At 43.0% G+C, this 27,752-nt stretch overlaps 1 protein-coding gene and 1 long non-coding RNA gene across 4 annotated transcripts in view; both read right to left on the bottom strand.

Annotated features, from left to right (window-relative positions):
• dennd2da (DENN/MADD domain containing 2Da) overlaps positions 1–27,752 on the bottom strand; it is a 97,712-nt gene that overhangs the window by 68,807 nt on the left and 1,153 nt on the right. The window lies entirely within an intron of this gene.
• On the bottom strand, positions 18,229–26,621 carry LOC137603257 (uncharacterized). Of its 2 annotated transcripts, none has more exons than XR_011037242.1 (5): positions 22,136–26,621; positions 20,800–21,506; positions 20,503–20,581; positions 19,581–19,705; positions 18,229–19,265 (listed from the first exon to the last, which is right to left on the bottom strand). It is a non-coding gene; the product is annotated as an uncharacterized lncRNA (long non-coding RNA). The 2 variants fall into 2 exon arrangements; XR_011037243.1 differs by having other exon boundaries at positions 20,800–21,372; positions 22,136–26,605.

Genomic DNA, 27,752 nt, shown 5'->3' with positions numbered 1-27,752 from the left:
CTGACACTTTCCTCCACCCGTTCCATCCTGCCTGGACACGCTTCTTCACCTCTTTTCCACACTCTCCATTGCTCTGGACTGTTGAGCCTAAGTACTTAAAATCCTCCACCTTCTTGATCTCTTCTCCCTCTAACCTCACTATTCCACTTGGCTCCCTCTCATTCACACACATGTACTCTGTCTTACTGCGGCTAACCTTCATTCCTCTCCTTTCCAGGACAAACCTCCACCTCTCTAGCTTCTCCTCCACCTGTACCCTGCTCTCACTACAGATCACAATGTCATCTGCAAACATCATAGTCCATGGAGATTCCTGTCTAACCTCGTCTGTCAGCCTGTCCATCACCATGGCAAACAAGAAGGGGCTCAGAGCTGATCCCTGATGCAGTCCCACCTCCACCTTGAACTCCTCTGTCACACCTACAGCACACCTCACCACTGTCTTACAGTCTTCATACATGTCCTGCACCATTCTAACATACTTCTCTGCCACTCCAGACTTCCTCATACAATACCACAGTTCCTCTCTGGGCACCCTGTCATAAGCTTTCTCCAGATCTACAAAAACACAATGCAGCTCCCTCTGGCCTTCTCTGTACTTCTCTATCAACATCCTCAAAGCAAATACTGCATCTGTAGTACTCTTTTTTGGCATGAAACCATACTGCTGCTCACAAATGTTCACTTCTGCCCTTAGTCTAGCTTCCACTACTCTCTCCCATAACTTCATTGTATGGCTCATCAGCTTTATTCCTCTGTAGTTGCCACAACTCTGCACATCTCCCTTGTTCTTAAAAATGGGCACCAGCACACTTCTCCTCCATTCCTCAGGCATCTTCTCACTATCTAAGATCCTGTTGAACAACCCAGTCAGAAACTCTACCGCCACCTCTCCTAGACACTTCCATACCTCTACAGGTATATCATCAGGACCGACTGCCTTTCCACTCTTCATCCTCTTCAATGCCCTCCTCACTTCATCCTGACTAATCTTTGCTACATCCTGGTCCACAACAGTCACCTGTTCTAGTCTTTGTTCCCTCTCATTTTCCACGTTCATCAACTCTTCAAAGTACTCTTTCCATCTTCCCATCACACTACTGGCACCTGTCAATAGACGTCCATCCCTATCCTTAATCACCCTAACCTGCTGCACGTCCTTCCCATCTCTATCTCTCTGTCTTGCCAACCGGTATAGATCAGTCTCTCCCTCCTTACTGTCCAACCTAGCATACAAGTCATCATAAGCTTCTTGTTTGGCCTTTGCTACCTCTACCTTCACCTTACGCTGCATCTCCCTGTACTCCTGTCTACTCTCCTCAGTCCTCTCAGTGTCCCACTTCCTCTTGGCTAACCTCTTTCTCTGTATACACTCCTGTACCTCCTCATTCCACCACCAAGTCTCTTTATCTACTTTCCTTCCAGATGACACACCAAGTACTCTCCTACCTGTCTCCCTGATCACATTAGCTGTAGTTGTCCAGTCATCTGGAAGCACCTCCTGACCACCCAGAGCCTGTCTTAACTCCTTCCTAAAAGTCATGCAACACTCTTCCTTTTTCAGCTTCCACCATTTTGTCTTCTGCTCTGCCTTTGCCCTCTTCATCTTCCTCACCACCAGAGTCATCCTACACACCACCATCCTATGCTGTTTGGCTACACTCTCACCTACCACTACTTTGCAGTCACTGATCTCTTTCAGGTTACACCGTCTACACAAGATGTAGTCTACCTGTGTGCTCCTACCGCCACTCTTATAGGTCACTCTATGTTCCTGCCTCTTCTGGAAGAAAGTATTCACTACAGCCATTTCCATCCTTTTTGCAAAGTCAACTACCATCTGTCCTTCTGCGTTCCTCTCCTGGATACCAAACCTGCCCATCACCTCCTCATCACCTCTGTTTCCTGCACCAACATGTCCATTGAAGTCTGCTCCAATGACAACTCTCTCACTTCTAGGCATGCTCTGCATCACTTCATCAAGGTCCGACCAGAGTTTCTCCTTCTCCTCCAGCTCACATCCTACCTGTGGAGCATACCCGCTAACAACATTGAACATCACACCTTCGATTTCTAGCTTCAGACTCATCACTCTATCTGACACTCTTTTTACCTCCAGGACATTCCTAACAAACTCCTCCTTCAAGATAACTCCTACTCCATTTCTCTTCCCATCTACACCATGATAGAACAACTTGAACCCTGCTCCTAAACTTCTAGCCTTGCTACCTTTCCACCTGGTCTCCTGGACACACAGTATGTCTACCTTCCTCCTCTGCATCATGTCAACCAACTCTCTACCTTTTCCTGTCATAGTTCCAACATTCAACGTCCCTACTCTTAGTCCTATACTCTTGGTGTTCCTCTTCTCTTTCTTCGTGCGAACGCACTTTCCTCCTCTCCTTCTTCGACCAACAGTAATCCAATTTCCACCGGCGCCCTGTAGGTCAACAGCGCCGATGGCGGTCGTTGTTAACCCGGGCCTCGACCGATCCGGTATGGAAGTCATAGGTTTGATTCGCATCTTTGATTTGGCAAAAGTTTTACGCCGGATGCCCTTCCTGACGCAACCCTCTGTATTTATCCGGGCTTGGGACCGGCACAATAAGACACTTGCTTGTGTCCTCTTGCGGCTACATTCTCCTCCTTATATGTGATGTCAATGTTTCCTTTTTCTCCTGGTGTTTATCCAGTATTATTTGTTATGTAATGCCTGAGCAGTGGATATATGCAATTTCCTCCGGGATTAATAAAGTATCTATCTATCTATCTATCTATCTATCTATCTATCTATCTATCTATCTATCTATCTATCTTATAGTCCAAATAATCAATTTTTTGACAATAACAGCGTTTACCATGACCCGGCGCAAATCATGTCATCGCACTAAATACCAATATTAGAGATTACTCATGGGGTGGTAGATGCTAAATGGGCAGAAGGTAGTGTTCCAGATGGTTCAGTATCAGTCACAGTGAGACCCAAAATTGAGGAAGCTAGTGACTCGATGATGGCAGGAGAGAGAGCTATTGTAGAGCGCCTAGCGGGACCATACAAGGTGATAAGACACCAGCAGAGGGAGTTCGTTGATCAGTTTAGAGCCAGCCGTGGGAAGGAAAGGGTTACAAAGCAGGAAACTAACAGAGCAGCAACATGGCTTGACACCACAATTTATAACAGGTCTGATGTTTCTGCCAATGCTCAAAGTAGAATGCTCAGTACTATTGATAACGTAACGGAAACACATGCGCCTCAGACTTCGACAGCACACCGTCACTCACATGCAGAGCACACACACTCAAGTCACACACACATGGCTTCAGCAGGAGAGGGAAGGCATAGACACCGTGCAGAGGCTAATCGTTCTCCTATTGCAGATGATTTTGATGACGCAGATCAAGAGGATGAAGCAACACAGCCACCCATCAGTCAGAGCTTGCGTATTGCAGCTAGAACTGTAGGACAGGACCTCCTAGCAGAGGAATTGAGAGTGAAAATGAAGCAACGCAGAAAATCAATAGCGCCTATGGAAGGACAATATCCCTTGATTTCGAAATTGGATGGTGCAGGACGACACAAAAGCAACTATCAACCTTTTTCTCTTACAGAATTAACTCTTATGGGTGACAGACTTCCTCAATTAGAAGCAGGCGGAGTTCAGTGGTTGTCGGCATTGAGTAGCTAACAGCAGGACACATCCTCGCAATTACCGATATTCAAGCTTTACTGTCACGCTGGACTTCAGCCATGCAATATGATGCAATGTGTTCCAGGTTGGGGTGATCAAACCTCCCTCCCAGCAGTCCAATGGCTCAAGAACAATACACAACATTGACTGGAGTTTTGAAACAAATGTTTCGTACCCCGGCATGTGTTTTTGTAGATTTGATCTTTACTCCAAAAGACGGTGAAAAGTTTTTAACTCAAGTCATAGATCTGTATGTAAATAAAACAGGTGAAATGTCAACTGCATCACCCCTGCATTCACAAATGTTCAGAGCTGCAGTCCTGAAAGGACTACCAAAACCAGTTGTATCTGCAATGGAAAATAATCCTGATATGCCAGGTGCAACTCATGATAGATGGTGCTCGCATGTTCAACACCACTTAAGATGACACACCCAATCACTCAACTCAGAACAGGTCAAGATCAAAACATTGGAACACCAACTGTTAGGATTACAGGTTCAGGAAGCTAAAGCTAACATGGCTAAAGCTAAACCTACTGTTCAAGCAGTTCAAACAGAGACTGAAATACCAAAGCCAGATCATTGGTCTGATTCAATGTCAGGTGCAGGTACGATGGTTATGTGGCAAGACCGAGCTGGACATATGCCTATGGGTCGGGGCCGTGGTCAGTCTAGTACTGGATTCAACTATTGGAACTCTGGCTCCCATGCAATCTCCTGTGTGGACTAAACGTTGTGACTCTTTTGATCAGCCTCAGTCTCCTAAAGCTGAAATTTACTGGGCAGAGATTGATCCGGACAACAGATGATGGACAGAGGCATTTCAGTTGTTCCAGTCATGGATTCCTTGGTTCAGGCATTTGGGTTCTTATGACGTGCCTGTCAACCCATCCCACTGTACATTGTACTATGACAGAAATGATGACCTGTGCTATTGCACTAGCTTTGATGACATTCTTGATTAGCAATGGGAACTGTTGGTCCTCCAGGAGTGGCTTTCTCAGTAAACCTTACAGAGTTCCAGATGAGGTGGTACATGATGTCTCATGATTTTCAGAAACAGTTTTGTCCGCTGCACCTCATGTAACCATGATGGTGTCAGCCACCCATACAGCAAAAGACTTAGGACCATTTCTGAGAGCTTGTAGTGAAGCATCGGATTGGATGCAAACACGGATCTCTGGCTTAAAATTCTCACTGTCTCTCCAATCTTACTGCATTAGCTCACCACAGATTCTGGTGACCTCCATCTTGCAACATTGTTTTCTCAATCAACATCATAGGAGAGAAACAATGGATTCTGAATTGGCTGCATTGATGTTGAATTTGCTCCCTCCCACACTTTGGTCACAAGGACCCGTGGATGTGGGCCTGTGTGACATTGAGCCTGCATCTTTCAAATTTCATGATGACCCTATATACTTACCACAGTATAAAACTGATCCAGAAGGTGCTCAAGGCATCTCTGAAACAATTCAAGGCTTGCTGGATGCTGGAGTTTTGACCACAATTTCTTCATCTCCTTGGAACACACAAGATCTATCAATCGCAGCAGATCTCGCAATCCCAGACTATTCAAAACCTTTCTATCTGGATGTTTCTGCTAAAGTTCGCATTGTTGCTGTTATCCTTTATCAGAAAAAGGGGGATGACACAAGGGCAATTAATTTGTATGGTTCAACCCCCATTGACCAATATGAAAAACGCCACCCAACGTGTTCAATCTTTACATCTGCATTAGCCAGACTGATTGAAAAAAACATCTCATGTTGTTCTACACCATTCCATTCCATATGATGCTCACACAGCACGGTTCAGTACGTGACAAGCAAGGCTTTTGCAATGACTGCTGGCAGACAGAGAATAATTAAGCATCCAGATAACATGCTGGATGGAGAACCACGTGATTGTGAACAAAAGACACGTCCTGAAGTAACTGTAAGGACAGGACTACACACCATGGAACTCACAGCACCAGATCTTGTGCTGTTCACAGATGGATGCTGCTTTAAAGGAGAAAATGGTCTGATCTCTGACACAGCAAGGTCAGTACTTCGTCAGAATAGCAGACACCATGACAGGACACCAATTAGCATAATGAGCAGAAATTTTGGCAGTAACATCAGCACTTCAATTGGCAGAGAAACCAAAGAGTAAACATGTGCACTGATTTGGCCTATGCATGCACAGTAATACATGTGTCATTAACAGAATGGATGAGGAATTTTTTTTTGACATCGACAGGACAACCGATCAAACATCTTGACGACATACACAGATTGTATGAGGCCTTACTTTTATCAATAGAGGTAGCAGTGATCAAATGTAAGTGACATGCAAAGATTTACAGTCACGTAGCGCAGGGTAACGATGAGGCTGATAAAGCGGCTAAAACAGTTGCAGGCTACATGATCATTCAGATGATGCAGACACTCTAGCGCCACATATAACTTGGGAAACTATTGGGGAATGGCAACTACAGACTTCTGAAGAATTGACAATGTGGAAGAGTAAGGGGGCAGAAAAGAAAAACGGAATATGGCAAAAAGATAGAAGGCCGGTACCTCCTCAGCTGTGCCTGCGAATGCTGCAACTAGAGGCTCATGGACCTAGTCATGTGGGCCCTAGAGATACTCTAGCCAGACTAAGACATTGGTGGCACCCATACATGACAGACGTGTGCCATCAATTATTGACAGAGTGTGAAGTGTGCCAAAAGCACAATTCTCGTCCTACAAAACCACCTGGTGGACATCAAGGTTTAGGAATGACTGGACCTGGACAAGAGATAGTGATGGAATATACTGACATGATCACTCCAGTACAAGAATATCAATATCTCCTTGTCATTGTTGATGAATTTTCAGGATGGCCAGAAGCATATCCGTGCAAGAAAGAGACAGCACAGACAGTAATCAAACATTTGGTACCATTACATTCCAACTCATGGGTTCCCAAGATTGATTCGGTCAGACAATGGTACTCATTTTAAAAACCGTCACATGCAACAGGTGGAAGCCACGTTGGGGTTAAAACATAAATTTGGATCAGTTTACCATCCTCAACTGCAAGGCATAGTGGAGAGAATGAACAGAACCATGAAAGAAAAATTGGCTAAGGTCACGGCTTCCACTAAATTGAATTGGTTGGCAGCTCTCCCGATAACTCTTATGTCGGTAAGAATGTCACTAACTCCCACACAGGGCTGTCTCCTTTTGAGTTACAGACACAGCAATCGTTTCCAGGACCAGGTGGACCACTGGCATCCGATGTGCATGGAAAGGGTAAGAGTGACGTCTTAACATCAGTTCACCTGTTGTTTTCAAGGTTCACAGAACCGCCCCAGCAGGAGGAGAGGAGAACATCCACTTGCTACCAGGGCCATCCAAGGAGTGACCCACGTTTGGCTGAAGGCCCTTAAGCAGAAGTGGACGGAGCCCTGGTGGACAGACCCATTCCAGGTGACGGAGAGAACCAACATCGCAGTCCGGCTGGCAGGGAAGGGCAACGTTTGGCATCATCTCAGCCACACGGCACCTGCCAAGATAACCAAAGGAGACGTCGCGCCACCAGCCAACAGAAGTAAGGAAAAGGACGGACCACCCTGAGCTGCAAAGGGGGAGAAAGGGTCCAATTTTCTCCCTCCAACAAGTGGCGTACCAAGCCACCACCAAAGGGGAGAAATGATCCAGTGTTCTCCCTCCAACAAGTGGCGTGCCAAGCCACCACCAAGGGGGAGAAAACATATTCAATATCTTGTGTCCTCCCTCCTACAAGTGACGTGCCAAGTCACCACCAAGGGGGAGAAAGGGTAACCGAGACTCAGTGTTCTCCCTCCTACACGTGGTGTGCCAAACCACCTCTGCAAGCAACAGACTGACAACCCAAAGCAAAAGGTGCAAGACCTCCCTCTGACGGCACCATGAAGCTGTGTCTACCGATACTGCTGGCTGCTGCAATAGCTACTGTCAATGGTAACAAGTGTCCACCTCCAGTGAGAACAGTCACTATTGTCGGAGGGTATTATGGTGCTTCAATGCACTCCACCGTGGTAAAGACTGGAGAATGTTTGTATCTCCCAGGAAATTATGAAGTAACTTTTGAATTTGATGCTTGTCAATTCTTTCATTGCAGTTGGGCTCAAAATTGCCTTAACTACCTTTCTTCTGTGACCTGGTCTTACTACACAATGGTTGCATATTCTCGTTATGATTGGCATGCATCGTGTAGTTCACACTCCCATCCCACCAAGTGCGGCCTACTTGCATCAACACTTAGATTAATCGATGTGGGTCCCCTGGGAATAGGTAGTGGAAAATTGAGTCTCACCGTAGACTTCCGTAGCCTTAATCTTTTGACTCTTGCTGCCAAAAAAGATAAATTCAAGGGACAAGGGAACATTAAACCTGCTCCAAACTGTATAGATTTCTTGCTGTCACCATATGTGTCCAGTGCAGATTTTGTACCACTTAGAATCTGCCAGACAGTCGCTGCAGATGACTTCCACTCGACTAGGTCAACTGATTCTTAGACAATGAGAAGGTATAAAAGCTCAATATACGAATAAGTACACAGTAGCAGACGCCATGGGTGTGGCATCAGGAATAACATTAATTAACCGTAACTCCTGGATGGAAAGAGCTGCAGCAGCTAAAGCTGCTTACCCAGATTCAGATTGCTTAGTCTGCATGATAGCTCGACCAATTATGTTACTAGTGACACCTCCCATTGATTCTCCAGCTAATTCTTCCAGTAATGTCTCAAAATGTTCCAAAGGGTGTATGTGCTTCCTGGGACTCAATCCATCCGTTATCTCCTCCTAATGTACCAATTCCTGTTTTTTTATGGCCTTAAATGCTACCTGCTTCCACAAGAATTCATCCTCATTGGACGACTCTAAATTTGTTGGCATAATTTCTAGAGCCTTTTAATGTAGCCAAAAGAGGACACAAGCCAGTGTCTTATTGTGCCGGTCCCAAGCCCGGATAAATACAGAGGGTTGCGTCAGGGAGGGCATCCGGCGTAAAACCTTTGCCAAATCAAACATGCGAATCAAACCTATGAAAGAAGAAAGAAAGAAAGAAAGAACGAAGAAAGAAAGAAAGTCAACTTTATTGATCCCCTACGGGGAAATTATCTTTACACTCTTTTTTACATGTGTATATGTATCAAACCATGCATACAAAGTTGTGTACAGGCCCCTGAACAATCACAACACACACTAGGGGCCTGTAGGCATGCGGTTAGTACAATTGTTAGTACATGGGGAGGCAGAGTGAAGGGTCGCGACTTCGGGGTGCACCCCAAATGAGCAGCTTGTGGGGGGGGGGGTGGCGCCTTGCTCAAGGGCGTCTCGGCAGTGGCCTGGAGGTGAGCTGGCACCTCCCACTGTCAGCTCACGCTCTGAGGATGTCTGGCGGGAGTGGGCTTCGAACCTCCGATGTCTGGGTGATGTCTGGTCTGAAGACTTCTGCCCTACTGCTGAGCCACTGCCGCCCCACTTCCATAACGGTCTCGAGGCCCGGGTTAACAACGACTGCCATTGGCGCTGTTGGTCTACAGGGCGCCGGTGGAAATTGAACTACTGTTGGTCGAAGAAGGAGAGGAGGAAAGTGCTTTCGCACTAAGAAAGAGAAGAGGAGCGCTAAGAATATAGGACTAAGAGTAGGGACGTTGAATGTTGGAACTATGACAGGAATAGGTAGAGAGTTGGTTGACATGATGCAGAGGAGGAAGGTAGACATACTGTGTGCCCAGGAGACCAGTTGGAAAGGTAGAAAGGCTAGAAGTTGTTCTATCTTGGTGTGGATGGGAAGAGAAATGGAGTAGGAGTTATCTTGAAGGGGGAGTTTGTTAGGAATGTCTTGGAGGTAAAAAGAGTCTCAGATTGAGTGATGAGTCTGAAGCTAGAAATAGAAGGTGTGAAGTTCAATGTTGTTAGTGGGTATGCTCCACAGGTAGGATGTGAGCTGGAGGAGAAGGAGAAATTCTGGTTGGACTTTGATGAAGTGATGCAGAGCATGCCTAGAAGTGAGAGGGTTGTCATTGGTGCAGACTTCAATGGACATGTTGGTGCAGGAAACAGAGGTGATGAGGAGGTGATGTATCAGGTTTGGTATCCAGAAGAGGAACACAGAAGGACAGATGGTGACTTGACTTTGCAAAAAGGATGGAAATGGCTATAGTGAATACTTTCTTCCAGAAGAGGCAGGAACCTAGGGTGACCTATAAGAGTGGAGGTAGGAGCACACAGGTAGACTACATCTTTTGTAGACGGTGTGATCTGAAGAAGATCAGTGACTGTAAAGTAGTGGTAGGTGAGTGTAGCCAAACAGCATAGAATGGTGGTGTGTAGGATGACTCTGGTGGTGAGGAAGATGAAGAGGGCAAAGGCAGAGCAGAAGACAAAATGGTGGAAGCTAAAAAAGGAAGAGTGTTGGGAAGGAGTTAAGACAGGCTCTAGGTGGCAAGGAGGCGTGTCTGGATGACTGGAAAACTACAGCTAATGTGATCAGGAAGACAGGTAGGAAAGTACTTTGTGTGTCATCTGGAAGGAAAGTAAATAAGGAGACTTGGTGGTGGAATGAGGAGGTACAGGAGTGTATACAGAGAAAGAGGTTAGCTAAGAGGAAGTGGGACACTGAGAGGACTGAGGAGAGTAGACAGGAGTACAGGGAGATGCAGCATAAGGTGAAGGTAGAGGTAGCAAAGGCCAAACAAGAAGCTTATGATGACTTGCATGCTAGGTTGGACAGTAAGGAGGGAGAGACTGATCTGTACTGGTTGGCAAGACAGAGAGAGAGATGTTTAGGACGTGCAGGTTAGGGTGATTAAGGATAGGGATGGAAGTCTATTGACAGGTGCCAGTAGTGTGATGGGAAGATGGAAAGAGTACTTTGAAGAGTTGATCAACGTGGAAAATGAGAGAGAACAAAGGCTAGAAGAGGTGACTGTTGTGGACCAGGATGTAGCAAAGATTAGTCAGGATAAAGTGAGGAGGGCACTGAAGAGGATGAAGAGTGGAAAGGCAGTCGGTCCTGATGATATACCTGTAGAGGTTTGGAAGTGTCTTGGAGAGGTGGCAGTAGAGTTTCTGACTGGGTTGTTCAACAGGATCTTAGATAGCGAGAAGATGCCTGAGGAGTGGAGGAGAAGTGTGCTGGTGCCCATTTTTAAGAACAAGGAAGATGTGCAGAGTTGTGGCAACTACAGAGGAATAAAGCTGATGAGCCATACAATGAAGTTATGGGAAAGAGTAGTGGAAGCTAGACTAAGGGCAGAAGTGAACATTTGTGAGCAGCAGTATGATTTCATGCCAAAACAGAGTACTACAGATGCAGTATTTGCTTTGAGGATGTTGATAGAGAAGTACAGAGAAGGCCAAACAGAGCTGCATTGTGTTTTTGTAGATCTGGAGAAAGCTTATGACAGGATGCCCAGAGAGGAACTGTGGTATTGTATGAAGAAGTCTGGAGTGGCAGAGAAGTATGTTAAAGCGGTGCAGGACATGTATGAGTACTGTAAGACGGTGGTGAGGTGTGCTGTAGGTGTGACAGAGGAGTTCAAAGTGGAAGTGGGACTGCATCAGGAATCAGCTCTGAGCCCCTTGTTGGAGACAGGAGACAGCTGGAGGTAGCAGAGATGAAGATGCTGAGGTTCTCTCTGGGAGTGACCAGGAAGGATAGGATCAGGAATGAGTACATCAGAGGGACAGCACGTTACAGGTTTTGGAGATAAAGTCAGAGAGGCCAGACTGAGATGGTTTGGACATGTCCAGAGGACAGATAGTGAATATATTGGTAGAAGGATGCTGAGTTTTGAACTGCCAGGCAGGAGGCCTAGAGGAAGACCAAATAGGAGGTTTTTGGATGTAATGAGGGAGGACATGAAGATAGTTGGTGTGAGAGAAGAGGATGCAAAGGACAGGGCTAGAGGCAATTGATTAGCTGTGAAGACCACTGAAGGGAAAAGCCGAAAGGAAAAGAATAATAATTTCTAGAGCCTTTTGCAGGTCCACAATTCCATGACCACGTCTTATGTGTCTGAAGCACTAACTGAAGTGCAATTTCCTCCGGGATTATTAAAGTATCTACAGGTAGTCGTCGACTTACGACCTATGCAACTTACGACCGACTGACTTTACGACCACAATGTCCAGGTAACGCGGGCATTCCCTCCAGCCACAGTACTCACGCTCTGAGGCTCCCGCGCTCTCTTCAGTCCCCACGGCGCACACACGCTGTTCAGTCACACTGAGATCAATAGCCCAGCCCACTACTGATGGGCTGGGCTGCTTAGGAGGCTGTGACGGAGAAATGTATGAATGGCGTATGGAAAAACTGTCAAGCGTTACGTGAACTCTTCTGCTGGATTTGAAAGTGACAAAGAACTTGATCAGATTCGAGAGAAAATAGTGAAACTGGCAAAAAACCTCTCCTTGGAGAACTCACGAATGATCGCGCTGTATGAAGAACTGATCGCGCTGGAAGAAGAAAGAGTGGAAGAAGAAGAGAGAAGAGAAGCAGAGAAAGAAGAGGAGGAAACAGAAAAAATGTTCACCACCAAAGGCTTGTCAGAAGGCTTTTCCCTGTTAAATAAACTCCGTGCACACTTTGAAGAAATGGACATAGAACATAGAAACATTTGCAAGGATTAAACGGATGGCAAACGACGCTTTCCGTCCATATCATGAAATTTATGAGGAGAAAAAGAAACGAACAATTCAGACAAAGCTCACAATGATTATGAAAAGATCGTCTCCCGCTCCCACCAACCCACACGCTGCCCCAGCTGACGATCCGGACGACCCACAGCCAAGAACCAGCGCTGCTCGATTTAATTTTTACTTAAGAGTCGATTTACGACCAAGTCGAGTTACGACCGATCTGTCGGTCCCAATCGCGGTCGTAAGTCGGCGACTACCTGTATCTCTATCTATCTATCTATCTATCTATCTATCTATCTATCACCTCCCTGGGGAGACCTAGCACACACTGGAGAGATTATGTCTCTCATCTATCTATCTATCTATCTATCTATCTAAAGGAAGAGCAGATGTCTGGTGGTACTGTGGCGATACAGTACTATTCAATACATTGCCAATACATTGGACAGGAACATGTGCACTGGTCTCTGCCATTTATCAAACCATGGTAAGACCGCTAACTCAACATTCCGATCTTTTGTCGGTAACTTCAGCAGCTGTTTTGTCACGAAGGCGACAGTCACTAGCAGACACTTCCCATCCCTTCTTTAACTCATCTTTTTACATTGATGCTATTGGAATTCCAAGAGGTGTCCCAGATGAATACAAAGTTGCAGATCAAATATCATCAGATTTTGAGAACTTGCCACTAATTTCAGCGATTTTTCCAATAACTCCCAATAAAAATGTGGATCGGATCAATTACACTATAATCAACAACGCTTAGCCAATTATACAAGAGATGGATTCCAGGCAGTGCATGAACAATTAGCCACTACATGTCTCATGACCTTACAGATCAACACAGTCGTAGACATGCTACTTGCTGAGAAAGGAGGAATTTGTTTCATGTTTGGCGACCAATGTTGTACAGTGATTCCAAACAACACAGCTCCGGATGGATCACTTACTGTTACTCTTAAAAATTGCAATCTCTCTCTATTGAGATGAAATCTCATCCAGGTGTGGACACTTCTATGTGGGATGGGGCATTGAGTGTTTTTGGGAAATACAAAACTTGGGTTACTTCAGTTTTGCTTTCTATCGCTGTATTTGCTGCAATTGTAACCATGTGTGGATGCTGTTGTATACCTCATATCCGATCCTTATGCCAACGCTTGATTACCACTGCTATTGAGAAAAAGGACCTGCACACACCACTTCCATAGTCTATGGTGGTTATTCTTTCTTATTCGGAATCCGTATCTTAATTACCACTGCCACTGTAGGCTGTTTAACTGCTTTACCTTTGTCGACTTCTTACGAGACCAAAAGGGGGACTGTTGGGTTTCAAGCAAACTGCAATAATTGAACTGTATAAATCAGATTCTTTTGATGACTTTGATGTACTAATAAAGTGAAATTCCACTTATATTCCACTTGAGTAGGTTTAGGCAAACAACATTTGAATCAAGCACTTGAGCACAAAAAGGAGTTAGGGTCGCCATGACCAACTTCCGCAGAGGAGATGGGAGGAATAGAGGAGGTATACCAACCGGTATGGGAAGAGTAAAGACGAAAAGTATCTTTGGTCAAGAAGTATGAAAATTGGTGAAAAACGTCTGTTTTTGATGTGCCTTCTGTAGTGAAACACCTCCTTCTAAATGTATAAAAGAAGAGAGTAAATTCCTATTCTTTGCACTTACTGATGCACTTGATTGATGCCGTGATCACCGTGTAACTGCCTGAAAGCGTTCATAATACATTTTGGATTGTTTTCCCTTGAACTGGTATTTTATCCTTCCTCGATCAATGAACACAATGAACACGCAAAAAGCTCTGCAAGGCTGCACCTCTTCAATGTTACCCCCGCGACCCTGTCCTGGATAAGCAGTTGAAAACAGATGGATGGATGTGTTGCGAAGAGCAGGCTCAGAGGTGGAGCTGACAGTAGGAAGATCAGGAAGCAGGAGGAGTTTTGGGGCAGCCAAATTGATAAATTGGACTGAGAACAGGTGTGGGCCCTTTTTTTCCACTTTCTTGCAGCAGATCCCTGCAATCCTCTGGCAGCAATTGTTTGTCTGCGTGACAGTGTGAGTCCCTTTGTTAATATACATTCATTCATTCATTCATTCATCTTCAAACCCGCTTAATCCGCTAACGCAGGTCGCGGGGTGTTAATATACATGCTCAAGTGATTTAAATAGCTGGTATCTTATGTTAAATTAATGAAAGACATATGCCTTGTGTTGTTTGCTCGGTTAATGGATATTGATATTTGTATTACACATCATTTCATCTATGCTTATACATAGTTTCTGTTCTATTTAGACAAACCAGCATTGATTGTTGTCAGCCTCAATTCCTTGATGCATCTGCACTAAAGAAAGGTAATCACACTAAAAAATGATTATTTGAGTGTTTCACTGTGTCTGACCGCATTGCCATAGTATTTGTCGAAGTCCTGAAAATCAGCATACCTTCAACACCACCCAAGAGTATAAGTATTTTATTGGATGGATGGATGGATGGACAGACAGATAGTCTGTCTAGCAGAGCACAGATGGTTATTCCAACAGAGCACAACAATGACTAATTCTAATTCTTATTTTCAAATTCCAGACACTTTATTCATGTGGAGGGGTTAGAGTTAGGGTCCCACTATTTCTTGTGAAGGAATATCATGTTCATAATGTGAAATAATATGCCATATGTTACGGCCGTAGCTTATCTGTTTGTATTGTGTGTCCCTCTGCGGCCCTGCCTCTGAGCTGCTGGCCCTGCCCTGCTCTGCTCCCAGATGCTCCGCCCTCCGTCAGTGCCAGGTGTGGTGGCTCTGGGACTCCTGACTGCACCTCGTCACCAGACCATCTCCTGATTGGTGTGCTGTCTTCCTGCCTGGCCCAAGCCCTGCCACGTCACCTGGCAGGGACACTTTAAAAAGCTCTGCAAGCCAGCTAGTCAGGGCGCCTGTCTGACTGTGGCAGCACGCCTTTGCCTCTGACGAATTGCGAACTTGTGACCTTGTGTATATGTTGAATTTGTATCCGACCCTTGGGTTAAAAGCTTGTTTAATTTGAGTATCTTTGTTAGTGAAGTTTTGATCTTGGAAATGCACCCATTGGCTGAGAACCTTAGTTAAACCTTAGTTGTACTTGTTTGCGAGAATTTTGAATAAATGTTTTATGTTCCCCCTTTTTGAAATCCGTTATTATGTTATCTATCCAGTCCTCTAGCTGGGTCGTAACATAAGTGGGGGCTCGTCCGGGAATCGAACACAGAACCTCTCGCACTAGTTGGTTTATTGACCTCGCAACTAGTTGGGTAATTGACCTCTTGCACTTGTTGGGTAATTGACCTTCTCCTCCAGAGAGAGTCCCGAAAATACCGAGAAACTGTCCGAGCCTGCACAGCCACCTGTGACTCCCCGCAGCTGCGCACTAATAGTGGCGGAGTCACCCGACCAGTCCGATGATGTAGCTGTGCGCGCCTTCTCCCATCAAAGCCCCCGTCTGTCCAACTCGGAAATGTTAATGGTATTGGTGGATCACTTATCCCACCTGTCACCTGAGCAACAGGTTGACATAACGGAGTTAACAAAACGATACTCTTGTCTGTTTAGTGACGTTCCATCCCGGACTACTGTCACACTGCATGACATTGATGTGGGTAATGCTCGGCCGATCAAACAACACCCTTACCGTGTAAAGGCTGAGTATTTATTAGAAAATGGTTTAGCCGTCCACAGCTCCAGTCCCTGGAGTTCTCCGTGTCTTCTGGACCCTAAGCCCGACGGTTCACATCGTTTCATTACGGACTACCGAAAAGTCAACGCCCTTACTGTAACTGACTCCTATCCATTACCGAGGATGGAAGATTGTGTGGATAATGTGGGTTCAGCAAAGTTCGTGAGCAAGTTAGATTTGCTCAAAGGTTACTGGCAGGTGCCGCTAACCGAGCGTGCATCTTTGATTTCCGCTTTTGTAACCCCTGACTATTTCTTGGAATACACCGTCATGGCCTTCGGTATGTGTAACGCACCGGCCACCTTTCAGCGTCTCATTAACTCCGTGCTGGCCGGTTTATCACACTGTAGTGCTTATTTGGACGATCTTATTGTGTACACCTCCACGTGGGAGGAGCACATCCAGATCTTGGAACAGGTGTTCGCACGTCTCGCCAACGCATCCCTCACCATAAATTTGGCCAAATGTGAATTCGGTAAGGCCACTGTCACCTACTTGGGGAGACAGGTAGGCCAGGGACAGGTGCGACCTGTAGAGGCTAAGATTTGTGCAATCTCTGAGTTTATTGTACCATCCACCAGGAGAGCCCTGCGCCGCTTTCTGGGCATGGCTGGTTACTACCGCAGCTTCTGTAGAAATTTTTCCACCGTGGTGCGACCACTAACCAACCTCCTTAGCCCAAAAGTTGAATTTGTGTGGTCCCCAGAGTGTCAGACTGCTTTTGAAAGTATAAAATCACTTCTGTGTCACTCTCCCGTGCTCGCTGCACCTGACCTCTCTCGACCCTTTAAACTAGAGGTTGATGCCAGTGGGGTGGGAGCTAGCGCTGTTCTGCTGCAGGAGGATGGGGATTGAGTAGATCACCCAATCTCATTCTTTTCACGAAAATTCAACAAGTACCAGGTCAACTACTCCACCATTGAGCAAGAAACCTTAGCTTTGTTGTTGGCACTCCAGCACTTCGAAGTTTACCTCGGGTCCAGTTCTTGGCTGATGCTCTGTCCAGACAGTAAGTATGGTGTTTGTATTTTTGGAGATTTGAACAATTTTTGTAGTAAGTATGCTTTTAGTTTAGATGGGTAATTTGATATGTAACCCAGTGGGGTTCCATTTTTTAGGGGGGGGAGTGTTACGGCCGTAGCTTATCCGTTTGTATTGTGTGTCCCTCTGCGGCCCTGCCTCTGAGCTGCTGGCCCTGCCCTGCTCTGCTCCCAGATGCTCCGCCCTCCGTCAGTGCCAGGTGTGGTGGCTCTGGGACTCCTGACTGCACCTCGTCAACAGACCATCTCCTGATTGGTGTGCTGTCTTCCTGCCTGGCCCAAGCCCTGCCACGTCACCTGGCAGGGACACTTTAAAAAGCTCTGCAAGCCAGCTAGTCAGGGCACCTGTCTGACTTTGAATCTGACGAATTGCGAACTTGTGACCTTGTGTATATGTTGAATTTGTATCTGACCCTTGGTTAAAAGCTTGTGTAATTTGAGTATTTTTCATTAGTGAAGTTTTGATCTTGGAAATGCGCCCATTGGCTGAGAACCTTAGTTAAACCTTTGTACTTGTTTGCGAGAATTTTGAATAAATGTTTTATGTTCCCCCTTTTTGAAATCCGTTATGTTATATATCCAGTCCTCTAGCTGGGTCGTAACACCATATATTATAGGTCTATACTAAGGAATATGCTTCTTTGGGAGCTTCCAGTGGATAGCTCAAAGGAGCTACAATGAGCCAAAATAAATGTTTACTGTACCATCAGCACTAAGTATTTGAAACACAAGACAGACTACTAAAAGAACGAGAGAAGCCCTCACATACCAATAAGCTACGAAAGCTAACAGAACTGAGAAGCACAAGTATATGCTGTGAAATGAGTAAAAAAGTTGTTCAAATATGAGAGCTATGGATGATTAAGGTGCAGAATTTTATGAATTTATAATAAGTTCAGAAAACCACTGATTGGGTCATTCTCATGAAATTAGTGAATCACCATAGTGGCCACAATTTCAAAACATGCAAATTAGTCACTAAACAAAATATAATAATAAAGCTGAAAATGACTTCTTCATGGAACAACAACTGATTTCATGCTAAAAATTAATTAGATTTATATTTTGTGTTTTCTGCCAAAATTCTCATTAACACAATAAGTCCAGGTCTGTTTGAATGTACTTTATGTTGTTATTTTCACAGTTTAAAATACAAATAGGCCAAAAACAAAATTCATGGATGCTGTAGTAGACGTTTTTAATTGACTGAAAAACAAAAAAATTAAATATTCATATTTAATAATGCTGAAGACATAGAGGAGAAATTGTCTGTGAGCCACATTGTCATCATCCACAACATATTAGAAGGGCTGTTTACACATGTCTAGAGAACTTTAAATAAAGTTATATTTTGTATAAAGCAACACATGGGCCAGTGCTTTCAAGGTGGCACCTGGTAAGACGATCTTTTTTTACTCTCAAGTTAAAAGTTAACTTTTCTCCTGCCAGACTGCTTACACCACAGTTGTGCTTATCATTACCGTACAGCATTTTTTCTTTAAAGATGTTTTTTTAAAAAAACATTTTTATTTTTTATTGAAAATAGATTATATTAATGCCTATTTATGTGCGTGAAGTAAGAATTAACTTATTCATCATGACTTCTCTGTTGCAAACTAAAAATGATAATGAACATCCTCCGCAACATTTCTCTCTTACCGCAACACTTGAAGACCAGTTGCATTGGAGAGAACTTCTGTTTCCGTAATGAGTTTAGGCTATTACATATACACTATAATATATATTATGAATACTTTGAATTTCAATACTCTATTATGTATATAGGAAGTCAGAATTTTAGTGTGAGGAGGCACACACACACACACACAGACACACACACACACACACACACACACGTTTCGTCAATCTCAATCTCTTATATCTTGTAGGTCCGATGTAATCCAAGATTTGTTCCATGTTTTGAGACACTCATTTCATGTCATGCTTCCTTTCCATTTCCAGATGTCAAAAATGAAAGCAAAATGGCCCACTTAAAACAAGTCTGACAAAAAACAATTTAAGAAAAAGCATAAATACACGCTGTGACCGCTGTGGATCTCCTGAAATATCAGCAGAGGTTGATGGGGAAAGCTGGCTGCTTGAATACGAAAGAAAGTCTTGTCGAAAGACATTCACTTCATTGTCCTGTTAGACAAAAAACAAAAACATATACACATAAACATTATGGAATGGTTCATGATCGAAGCAGACTCAAAACTAACCTTTTTGTATCTTAAGTATGAATCAAAATCCAAATAAAATTGTTTGATAGTTCAAAACAAGTCCATTTATTATTATTTATTATAATAAATAATATATACTATACTATATTATTATTATAATTTATTATGCTTTTAAATCAAAAAATGTATGTTATCATACAAAAAACAATCAAAACTTGTGTAAAAACCCATTTCAATCCTCATAACTCCTAAAAAGTCCCTGATTTTGTCATTTTACCTGAGAAACATTCCAATCACCGATGTTGCTCAGTGTTATCACAACAATGTCATCGCTGGATGCTGTGCTGAGGTCATCTTCTGGATCCCACACAACTGTATCTGCCTCAGTGGGCTCTGCAGCATCTTCAAAAGTTTCAAAATAGACTACGTCACCATTAGTTTGAAAGGGCTCAGTGGGACCTGCATTACTCTGATCAGTTTAACTGAATCGAATTAAAAAAACAAAAAACTAAACTATGGCATACCAATGGTGTTGTCTAAGTCAAAGTTAAAATGTATTCTAGTCTAAGTAAAACTTACAAGTAAACATTGAGTAATATTTTGTATGACTGTATCTTCACATAGTGAATGGAAGTTTTCAGTTGTTGAATCTCACATTTATACCTGCATAAAGTAGGATAGAAACAAAGATAGTTCAGCTTGAACTGTTGACTTGAGTGTATTTTTGTAGGTAAACTGAACAGAAGGTTTTGCCCTCAGAATGCACCAGAATGCAGGAAAACAACCCAATTTTCTAAAAAATTTCCCGGGGGAGGTCCCCCGGACCCCCCCAATGGGGGGTTTCCCCTACAACCCCCACGATGAGCATTGCTTTATACACCACAACAATTGAAAACTTGCATTCACTATGTGAGATACAGTCATAGAAAATATACTACTCAATGTTTACTTGTAAGTTTTACTTGGACTACAAGACATTTTAACTTTGACTTAGACACTTTGTTTCAAATAAATTTGATTCTTGGTATTATTCAATGTTTACTTGTAAGTTTTACTTGCTATTATAGCGACGCACTGTCTTGGACACAAAATGTGGCTTTTTGTGGCTTACTCAATTATTTTTACACTGAGCCACAGTGGTTTAGCCATACTAGCTCCTAGTGCAAGCCCAGAGTTACTCATAAATAGTAGTCACTCACCCAAGTGACATGACATTCCTGGCTCTTCCTCTGTGATAGCTTGAGATGTTGCTTTGGGCTTTTTGGATCTTGGTTCCATCTGGATATTCAGCAACAAATACATGAACAAAACAAAAACAAACATTTTAAATATTGTTTTCAGCAGTAATTACAACTTGGTATGCAAAATACAACTGTCCCAATGACGTGCTTATAAAACCATTCATAGATTTGCATTTACCTTCCAAAAGAGTCTTGATAATACATATCATATTCTTTACTATTACAGTTGATAACATTTTTCAAACAACTACCAACCTGTTCTCTGTCGTCAACCTCGAGTGAATGTCCATGCTCCAGGAGATCACTGTGTGAATCATCTGTGAGAGATCCCGTTAACTGAGAATGAAGTTCCTCATTGGTGATGACAGATGTAACATCAGAAAATCAATCTTCTAAATCTTCATCCACTTCAGACAAAGACTGCTTAGGTAAAGGTGATTTTTCTTTTGTGCAAACATAAAATCTGACCAGCTTCAATTTGGTTCGGTCATACAGAGTGCCAACTGTGTCATCTGAAGGAATTGAATTTCTTTTGAGCTCGCCCTTTTGACAGGACAGGCCACCTGGGAAAAATAAATCCTTTCCTATTTGCAAAATGTGAGCGACAGTTGTTGTTTTCTCCACTGACACATGTCTTGTTCCTCCACCATTTCTGGTCTGCACTTGATGGTTTTCATCACAACTGAAATGAAGCCATCCAATTTCAATCTTCCTGGAGGACTTCTCTCCAGCATTATTCCGCTGTCTTGCCATTCCTTCAGCCTGGTTTCGGAACAGTCCCGTAGTCTTTGATTTCGTTTTCCTTAATCCAATTTTATCTCTCAGCCTCTGGAAAAAGAGTATCTTTATTCATACTGTACTGTTTGCTTACAGAAGGAGAGAACAGCGACTCGGTCTCCATAAGAGGTCATGTATCTTGACATCTGTTCATCGGTCATGACAGACAACACAGCTTTGTCAATCTGTAAACAACAAATTTGACATTTAAGATAAATGGTGGGTACACACTTATCATCCAAGTTTAAAACACCTGTAATGGGATGCTTTCTGTGTTGTAGTTGTAACTTTCCTACTTCTTTTGTGATGAACCAACCACTGTTTTCTCAAGAGATATTTTAGTGCCAATTCAGCTGTACTGTGGTTTCTGTGATGCTTCAGGTAAACAGTGCACTGTCAGTAGTCTAATAGTTACAGCTTGCACATGAGCCCAAAGTAATTAAATAAAATACAATTGTAAGGAACTATTTTCAGTTCTTGTTTAGAGTTTTGAGAAATTGACAGTCAATAATGTACTTTTTACTGGGCTTTGCCGACATGAAGCATTGGATCACAAAATTACATCAGTTTAGTCGCACAGCCTTATCCACAATTTCATAGCTCATACATGAACCACAGTCAGGTGTTCCAATTCTACTTTGTTATTGATTATGACACACTGTCATTTCTAGGAGCCATAACGAGCCGCTGTGCGACTTATCTGACAATCGATAAAATTAATGAATAAGTGCATTAGGTATCAATGTTAAAGCATGGGAGCGATGAGCTCTCTCTTAAGCTGAAGTCACTGAGACATTCTACGTTTTCCGCCCACCTTGTCTCTTTTCATGTGCAGTATGTCCTCTTGAGGGACGTCTCTTGACCGCAGGAAATCCTTCAAATTCTCCTCCATATCAGCTTTGACTTGACTCCGCGGTTGTGGTTATCCTATAAAACTGAATCACGCAGGTGGGTGTTCACCAGTCTTTCTCCATTATGCCAAAACGACCCGGAAGTAGCATGTTCCAAAAGTTTTGCGAGATCTCGCAAAAGTATTGCGAGATCTCTCAAAGATGGAGCTTTTTTTTTCTCTCCATACCTTTTTTTTTTTCCATGTCACCTTAGGGGCTCCGTATAAAACATCTACTTCAAGAAATCAAGAAAATACAAAGACGACAAGAAGACGAGACAGGAAAACGATACTAAAACTGAGGCTAAAATTACACTCCCCAGAAGAGAGACTTCTGGAGAGGACATAAGACATAGACTTATTCAAAAAAAGATTCAAAAGACTGCAGAAATAAGTGACCATCATCATGAAAAGCAGAGAAAAGTGGCGTCGTCAGCAAACATACAACATTGTCAGTAGCAGTCAGAGGAGACTTATGAGCACTCTTGTAAGCAGTTTCCTTCACAGAGATGATGTGTCCACTATGTTAAACTGGAAATCAGGAGAAATTCAGAAAAAGACAGATTCTGGAGGAGAACCTTGATAGACAAAAGTCAATCTTCATAAAAGATTTTTGTTCGAAAATCCAAGGTACAGCCCTTCCAGTTCCTAACATAACACTGGATCCTTCCAGAAAGGGAAACATCGAGCGGATGACCAATTCTATGCCATTGACCATGAAACACAAAGACGGATGTAATATTCTTCTGGATAAGAGGCATACCTCAACTGAAAAGCTGGATGGAGCTCACTTAGGACCACCTACCAAAATTCTCCAGACATTTACACAATATTAGGCACCATCCTGCAGCGTGTCTGCAGGATGATGTCACAGCCAAATGGGATCACCTTGTCAAAGTACTGAGTATAGGTACTGCCACATCATCATTTTTGCTCTTCTGTGTGTTACCCGAGATCTGGGCAAAGCACTCAAGAGAACATGTGTAGATCGCTATACTGAAGTCAGTGGTGACTGAGTGGTGTTGGCAGCCCATACTACATGTGTACTCTATGAACAAATCACACCTGTATTTTACCTAGCTCCAGGAGGAGTAGATGAGGGCAGAATTTTCATTTTTGAAAAAACTATACCATGTTTTTCCCAAAAATATTTTTTGTATCTGCAATGAAATGGATTTAATGATTGATTAAATTATTTTCTACATTACAATGGTAAAATATTTCTGACCCACCATCTTAATATATTATCATTACCGAAACAAGCAACCTTATTTCCAAAATGTATGTATCATTACCGCAACAAGAGTGCATTTAGCATTTTTTGAAAGAATAACAAAAAAAGTAGCTTGTTTTTAATACATGTACACGATATACATGTTAGCCTCAGCTATTTTTCATGGGTTGGTCTGCTGGGGCAGCAGCATCACTGCGGCTGACAGGAAGAGACTGGACAGGCTGATTAGGAGGACGGGCTCTGTCCTAGGATACTCCCTGGACTCAGTGGAGGTGGTGGTGGAGAGGAGGATGACAGCCAAGCTGTCAGCTTAAACTGTTAGAAAATATTTTTTAATTAACAATGATAAATACTTCAGACTTTGTTATTGATGCCTTAAAAAGAAATTTGTTGATGTAGATATTTTTAAAAATTCTTAAATCACTCTTGAAATCTTTGAAACCAAGATTTTCTGAGAATGACCCAATTAACACACAAAGAAACACATGAAGTAATATGCTTAACACATCACTGACTAAAAGATCTTGTGCAACAGATGGTAAGAAGGCATATGAAGAAATTAAGTGGGTGGAGCACCTTTGTTTGTAGTTAAGAAAAATTCCTGGAAATTGTAACTACAGTCATCCCTCGTGCATCCACGCTTCAAGATGCCCAGCTTCATCTCATTGCGGATTTTTTCATAGGTACTACTTGATACCATGATGTAGACACAAGAGGGCACAAGCCAGTGTCTTATTGTGCCGGTCAGAAGCCGGGATAAATACAGAAAGTTGTGTCAGGAAGGGCATCCGACGTAAAACTTTTGCCAAATCAAACATGCGAATCAAACCTATGACTTGCATACCGAATCGGTCGAGGTCCGGTTTAACCACGACCGCCGTCGGTGCTGTTCACCTACAGGGTGCCGGTGGAAATTGGACTATTGTTGGTTGAAGAAGGAGAGGAGGAAAGTGTGTTCGTAGGAAGAGAGAGAAGAGGAACACCAAGAGTATAGTAGTGAGAGTAGGGACATTAAATGTTGAGACAATGACAGGAAAAGGTAGAGAGTTGGTTGACATGATGCAGAGGAGGAAGGTAGACATACTGTGTGTCCAGGAGACCAGGTGAAAAGGTAGCAACGCTAGAAGTATAGGAGCAGGGTTCAAGTTGTTCTATCATGATGTAGATAGGAAAATAAATGGAGTAGGAGTTATCTTGAAGGAGGAGTTTGTTTGGAATGTCCTGGAGGTAAAAAGAGTGTCAGATAGAGTGATGAGTCTGAAGCTTGAAACAGAAAGTGTGATGTTCAATGTTGTTAGTGGGTATGCTCCACTGGTAGGATGAGGATGTGAGCTGAAGGAGAAGGAGAAATTCTGGTTGGACTTTGATGAAGTGATGCAGAGCATACCCAGAAGTGAAAGAGTTGTCATTGGTGCAGACTTCAGTGGACATGTTGGTGCAGGAAACAGAGGTGATATGCAGTAATGAGCAGGTTTGGTATCCAGGAGAGGAATGCAGAAGGTGGTTGACTTGCAAAAAGGATGGAAATGGCTATAGTGAATACTTTCTTCTAGAAGAGGCAGGAACATCGGGTGACCTATGAGAGTGGAGGTAGGAGCACACAGGTAGATTAAATCTTGTATAGACTGTTTGATCTGAAGGAGATCAGTGACTGCAAAGTAGTTGTAGGCAAGAGTGTAGCCAAACAGCATAGGATGGTGGTGTGTAGGATGACTCTGGTCGTGAGGAAGATGAAGAGGGCAAAGGCAGAGCAGAGGACGAAATGGGGGAAGCTGAAAAAGGAAGAGTGTTGCAGGACTTTTAGGAGGGAGTTAAGACAGGTTCAGGGTGGTCAGGAGGTGGAATGGAATATCGGTTGCATGATAAAATCATGTTCATCCTTCCAGATGACACACCATCTGGAAGGAAAGTAGATAAGGAGACTTGGTGGTGGAATGAGGAGGTCCAGGAGTGTATACAGAAAAAGAGGTTAGCTAAGAAGAAATGGGACACTGAGACGACATGAGAGTAGAGAGGAGTACAGGGAGATGCAGGGTAAGGTGAAGGTAGAGGTAGCAAAGGCCAAACAAGGGGCTTATGATGGATAACTTGCGTGATAGGCTGGACAGTAAAGAGGGAGAGACTGATCTACACAGGTTGGCGAGACAGAGATGGGAAGGACGTGCAGCAGGTTAGGGTGATTAAGGATAGGGATGGAAGTTTATTGACAGGATCAAGGAAGTGTGATGGGAAGATAGAAAGAGTATTTTGAAGTGTTGATGAACGAGGAAAATGAGAGAGAACAAAGACTAGAAGAGGTGGCTGTTGTGGACCAGGAAGAAACAAAGATTAGTCAGGAGGAAGTGAGGAGGGCAATGAAGAGGATGAAGATTCGATATGCCTGTGGACGTATGGAAGTGTCTAGGAGAGGTGGCAGTAGAGTTTCTGACTGGGTTGTTCAACAGGATCTTACATAGTGAGAAGATGCCTGAGGAATGGAGGAGAAGTGTGCTGGTGCCCATTTTTAAGAACAAGGGAAATGTGCTGAGTTGTGGCAACTGCAGTGGAATAATGCTGATGAGCCATACAATGAAGTTATGAGAAAGAGTAGTGGAAGCTAGACTAAGGGCAGAAGTGAGCATTTGTGAGCAATAGTACGATTTATTGCCAAAAAAAAAAAGACTAATACAGATGCAGTATTTGCTTTCAGGATGTTGGTAGAAAAGTACAGAGAAGGCCAGAGGGAGCTGCATTGTTTTTGTAGATCTGGAGAAAGCTTATGACAGCGTGCCCAGAGAGGAACTGTGGTATGGTATGAGGAAGTCTGGAGTGGCAGAGATGTTAGAGAGAAGGCACATGTTAGAGGTTCTGGAGATAAAGTCAGAGAGGCCAAACTGAGATGGTTTGGACATGTCCAGAGGACAGATAGTGAATGTATTGGTAGAAGAATGCTGAGTTTTGAACTGCCAGGCAGAAGGCATAGAGGAAAACCAAAGAGGAGGTTTATGGATGCAGTGAAAGAGGACATGAAGGTAGTTGGTGTTAGAGAAGAGGATGCGGAAGACAGGGTTAGATGAAGGCAATTGATTCACTGTGGCGACCACTGAAGGGAAAAGCCGAAAGGAAAAGAAGAAGACTCACTTGATACCACAGGTGCATTCTATTGGCTGACAGCATCCGAAAGTGTGCTGCGCTCCCAGACTCAAGAAACGCAGCTCACTTCCTCGTATAAATGAAACACTTAAAAGCGCTTTAAACAATCTATAAGAGTGTTGGAAAAGGAAATAAAGATAAAAGGTGGTTTAATATCATTATGACAGGGTTCATAAATGTTTAAATTACCGTTAATAATAAAATAAAGCAAGTGCACCAAAGACCTTCATATGACATGTCTTGTCACCAAAATAATCTTCCACAATTAATTCGACATTAAAAATTGTGTGTAAAACATCAAAACTGTCATTAAGAAAATGGATATACTGTGGGCAAACAAAAGTCAGGAAGCGACTGAACTTTTCTTCTCTCAACAAGTAAATACAAATGCAATTTGCTGACATTGTTTTTTTAAATTTTTTTGTGACATTGCAATCCAGTTCTTGTACTTCTTATAATATGAGTGTTTTACTTTGTTGGAAATAAATAAATAAAGGGGACTACGGATGAAAACTAGCCTTCTGGCTAATTCTGGCTTTTTTAACCATGTATAATCATATGTTTTATGAAATTGCATTGTCCCCTTTCAAATAAACTAAACTAAAAAGTCTATCTGAATACTATACAGAAGATCTATCAAAAAATCATTCATCTTTAAGAGATTATAACACAGAAAAATGTGATCAACTTAACAAAATTTCCATAAAGCCTTTGTTACTTTAGGATAAATCTGAATGAGCTAAACACCACAATGTTATCTGTCACAAATATAATTTTGTATTATTTTGAGAAGGACAAACTAACACATACTTGCTTTCATTTACGTTAAGGTAGATTTCCAGTTGGTGGACCTATCCAAACCAGGGGACAAAACAATAATTGATCTTTAACTATACAGGCAGTTGGGTAAGTCACTTCTTACTGATGCAAAGAGGAAAGCAAGTGAAGCCCTTAACTGGCTTGATACAATATCATTTATCCGTCTAATCTCAAATGAATCACCTTTTAAAAAATGTTTTAACTTATTTTATTAATTAATGTGTTTTAATCTAACTTAACTGTCTATTTCTGCACTTTACAAAGTCAACTAGACTTGTAATAAAGGGACGAATACTTTTGACTCTCATCGAACTGTTGAACTACAGAACCCTCTTGGTTCGTAGACATAAAATCTTA

The sequence above is a fragment of the Antennarius striatus genome, chromosome 2 (genome assembly GCF_040054535.1).
Source record: "Antennarius striatus isolate MH-2024 chromosome 2, ASM4005453v1, whole genome shotgun sequence".
Classification (NCBI taxonomy): Eukaryota; Metazoa; Chordata; class Actinopteri; order Lophiiformes; family Antennariidae; genus Antennarius; species Antennarius striatus.
The sequence above is the reverse complement of the archived record's forward strand: the minus strand, read 5'-3'. Positions and strand labels throughout refer to the sequence as shown.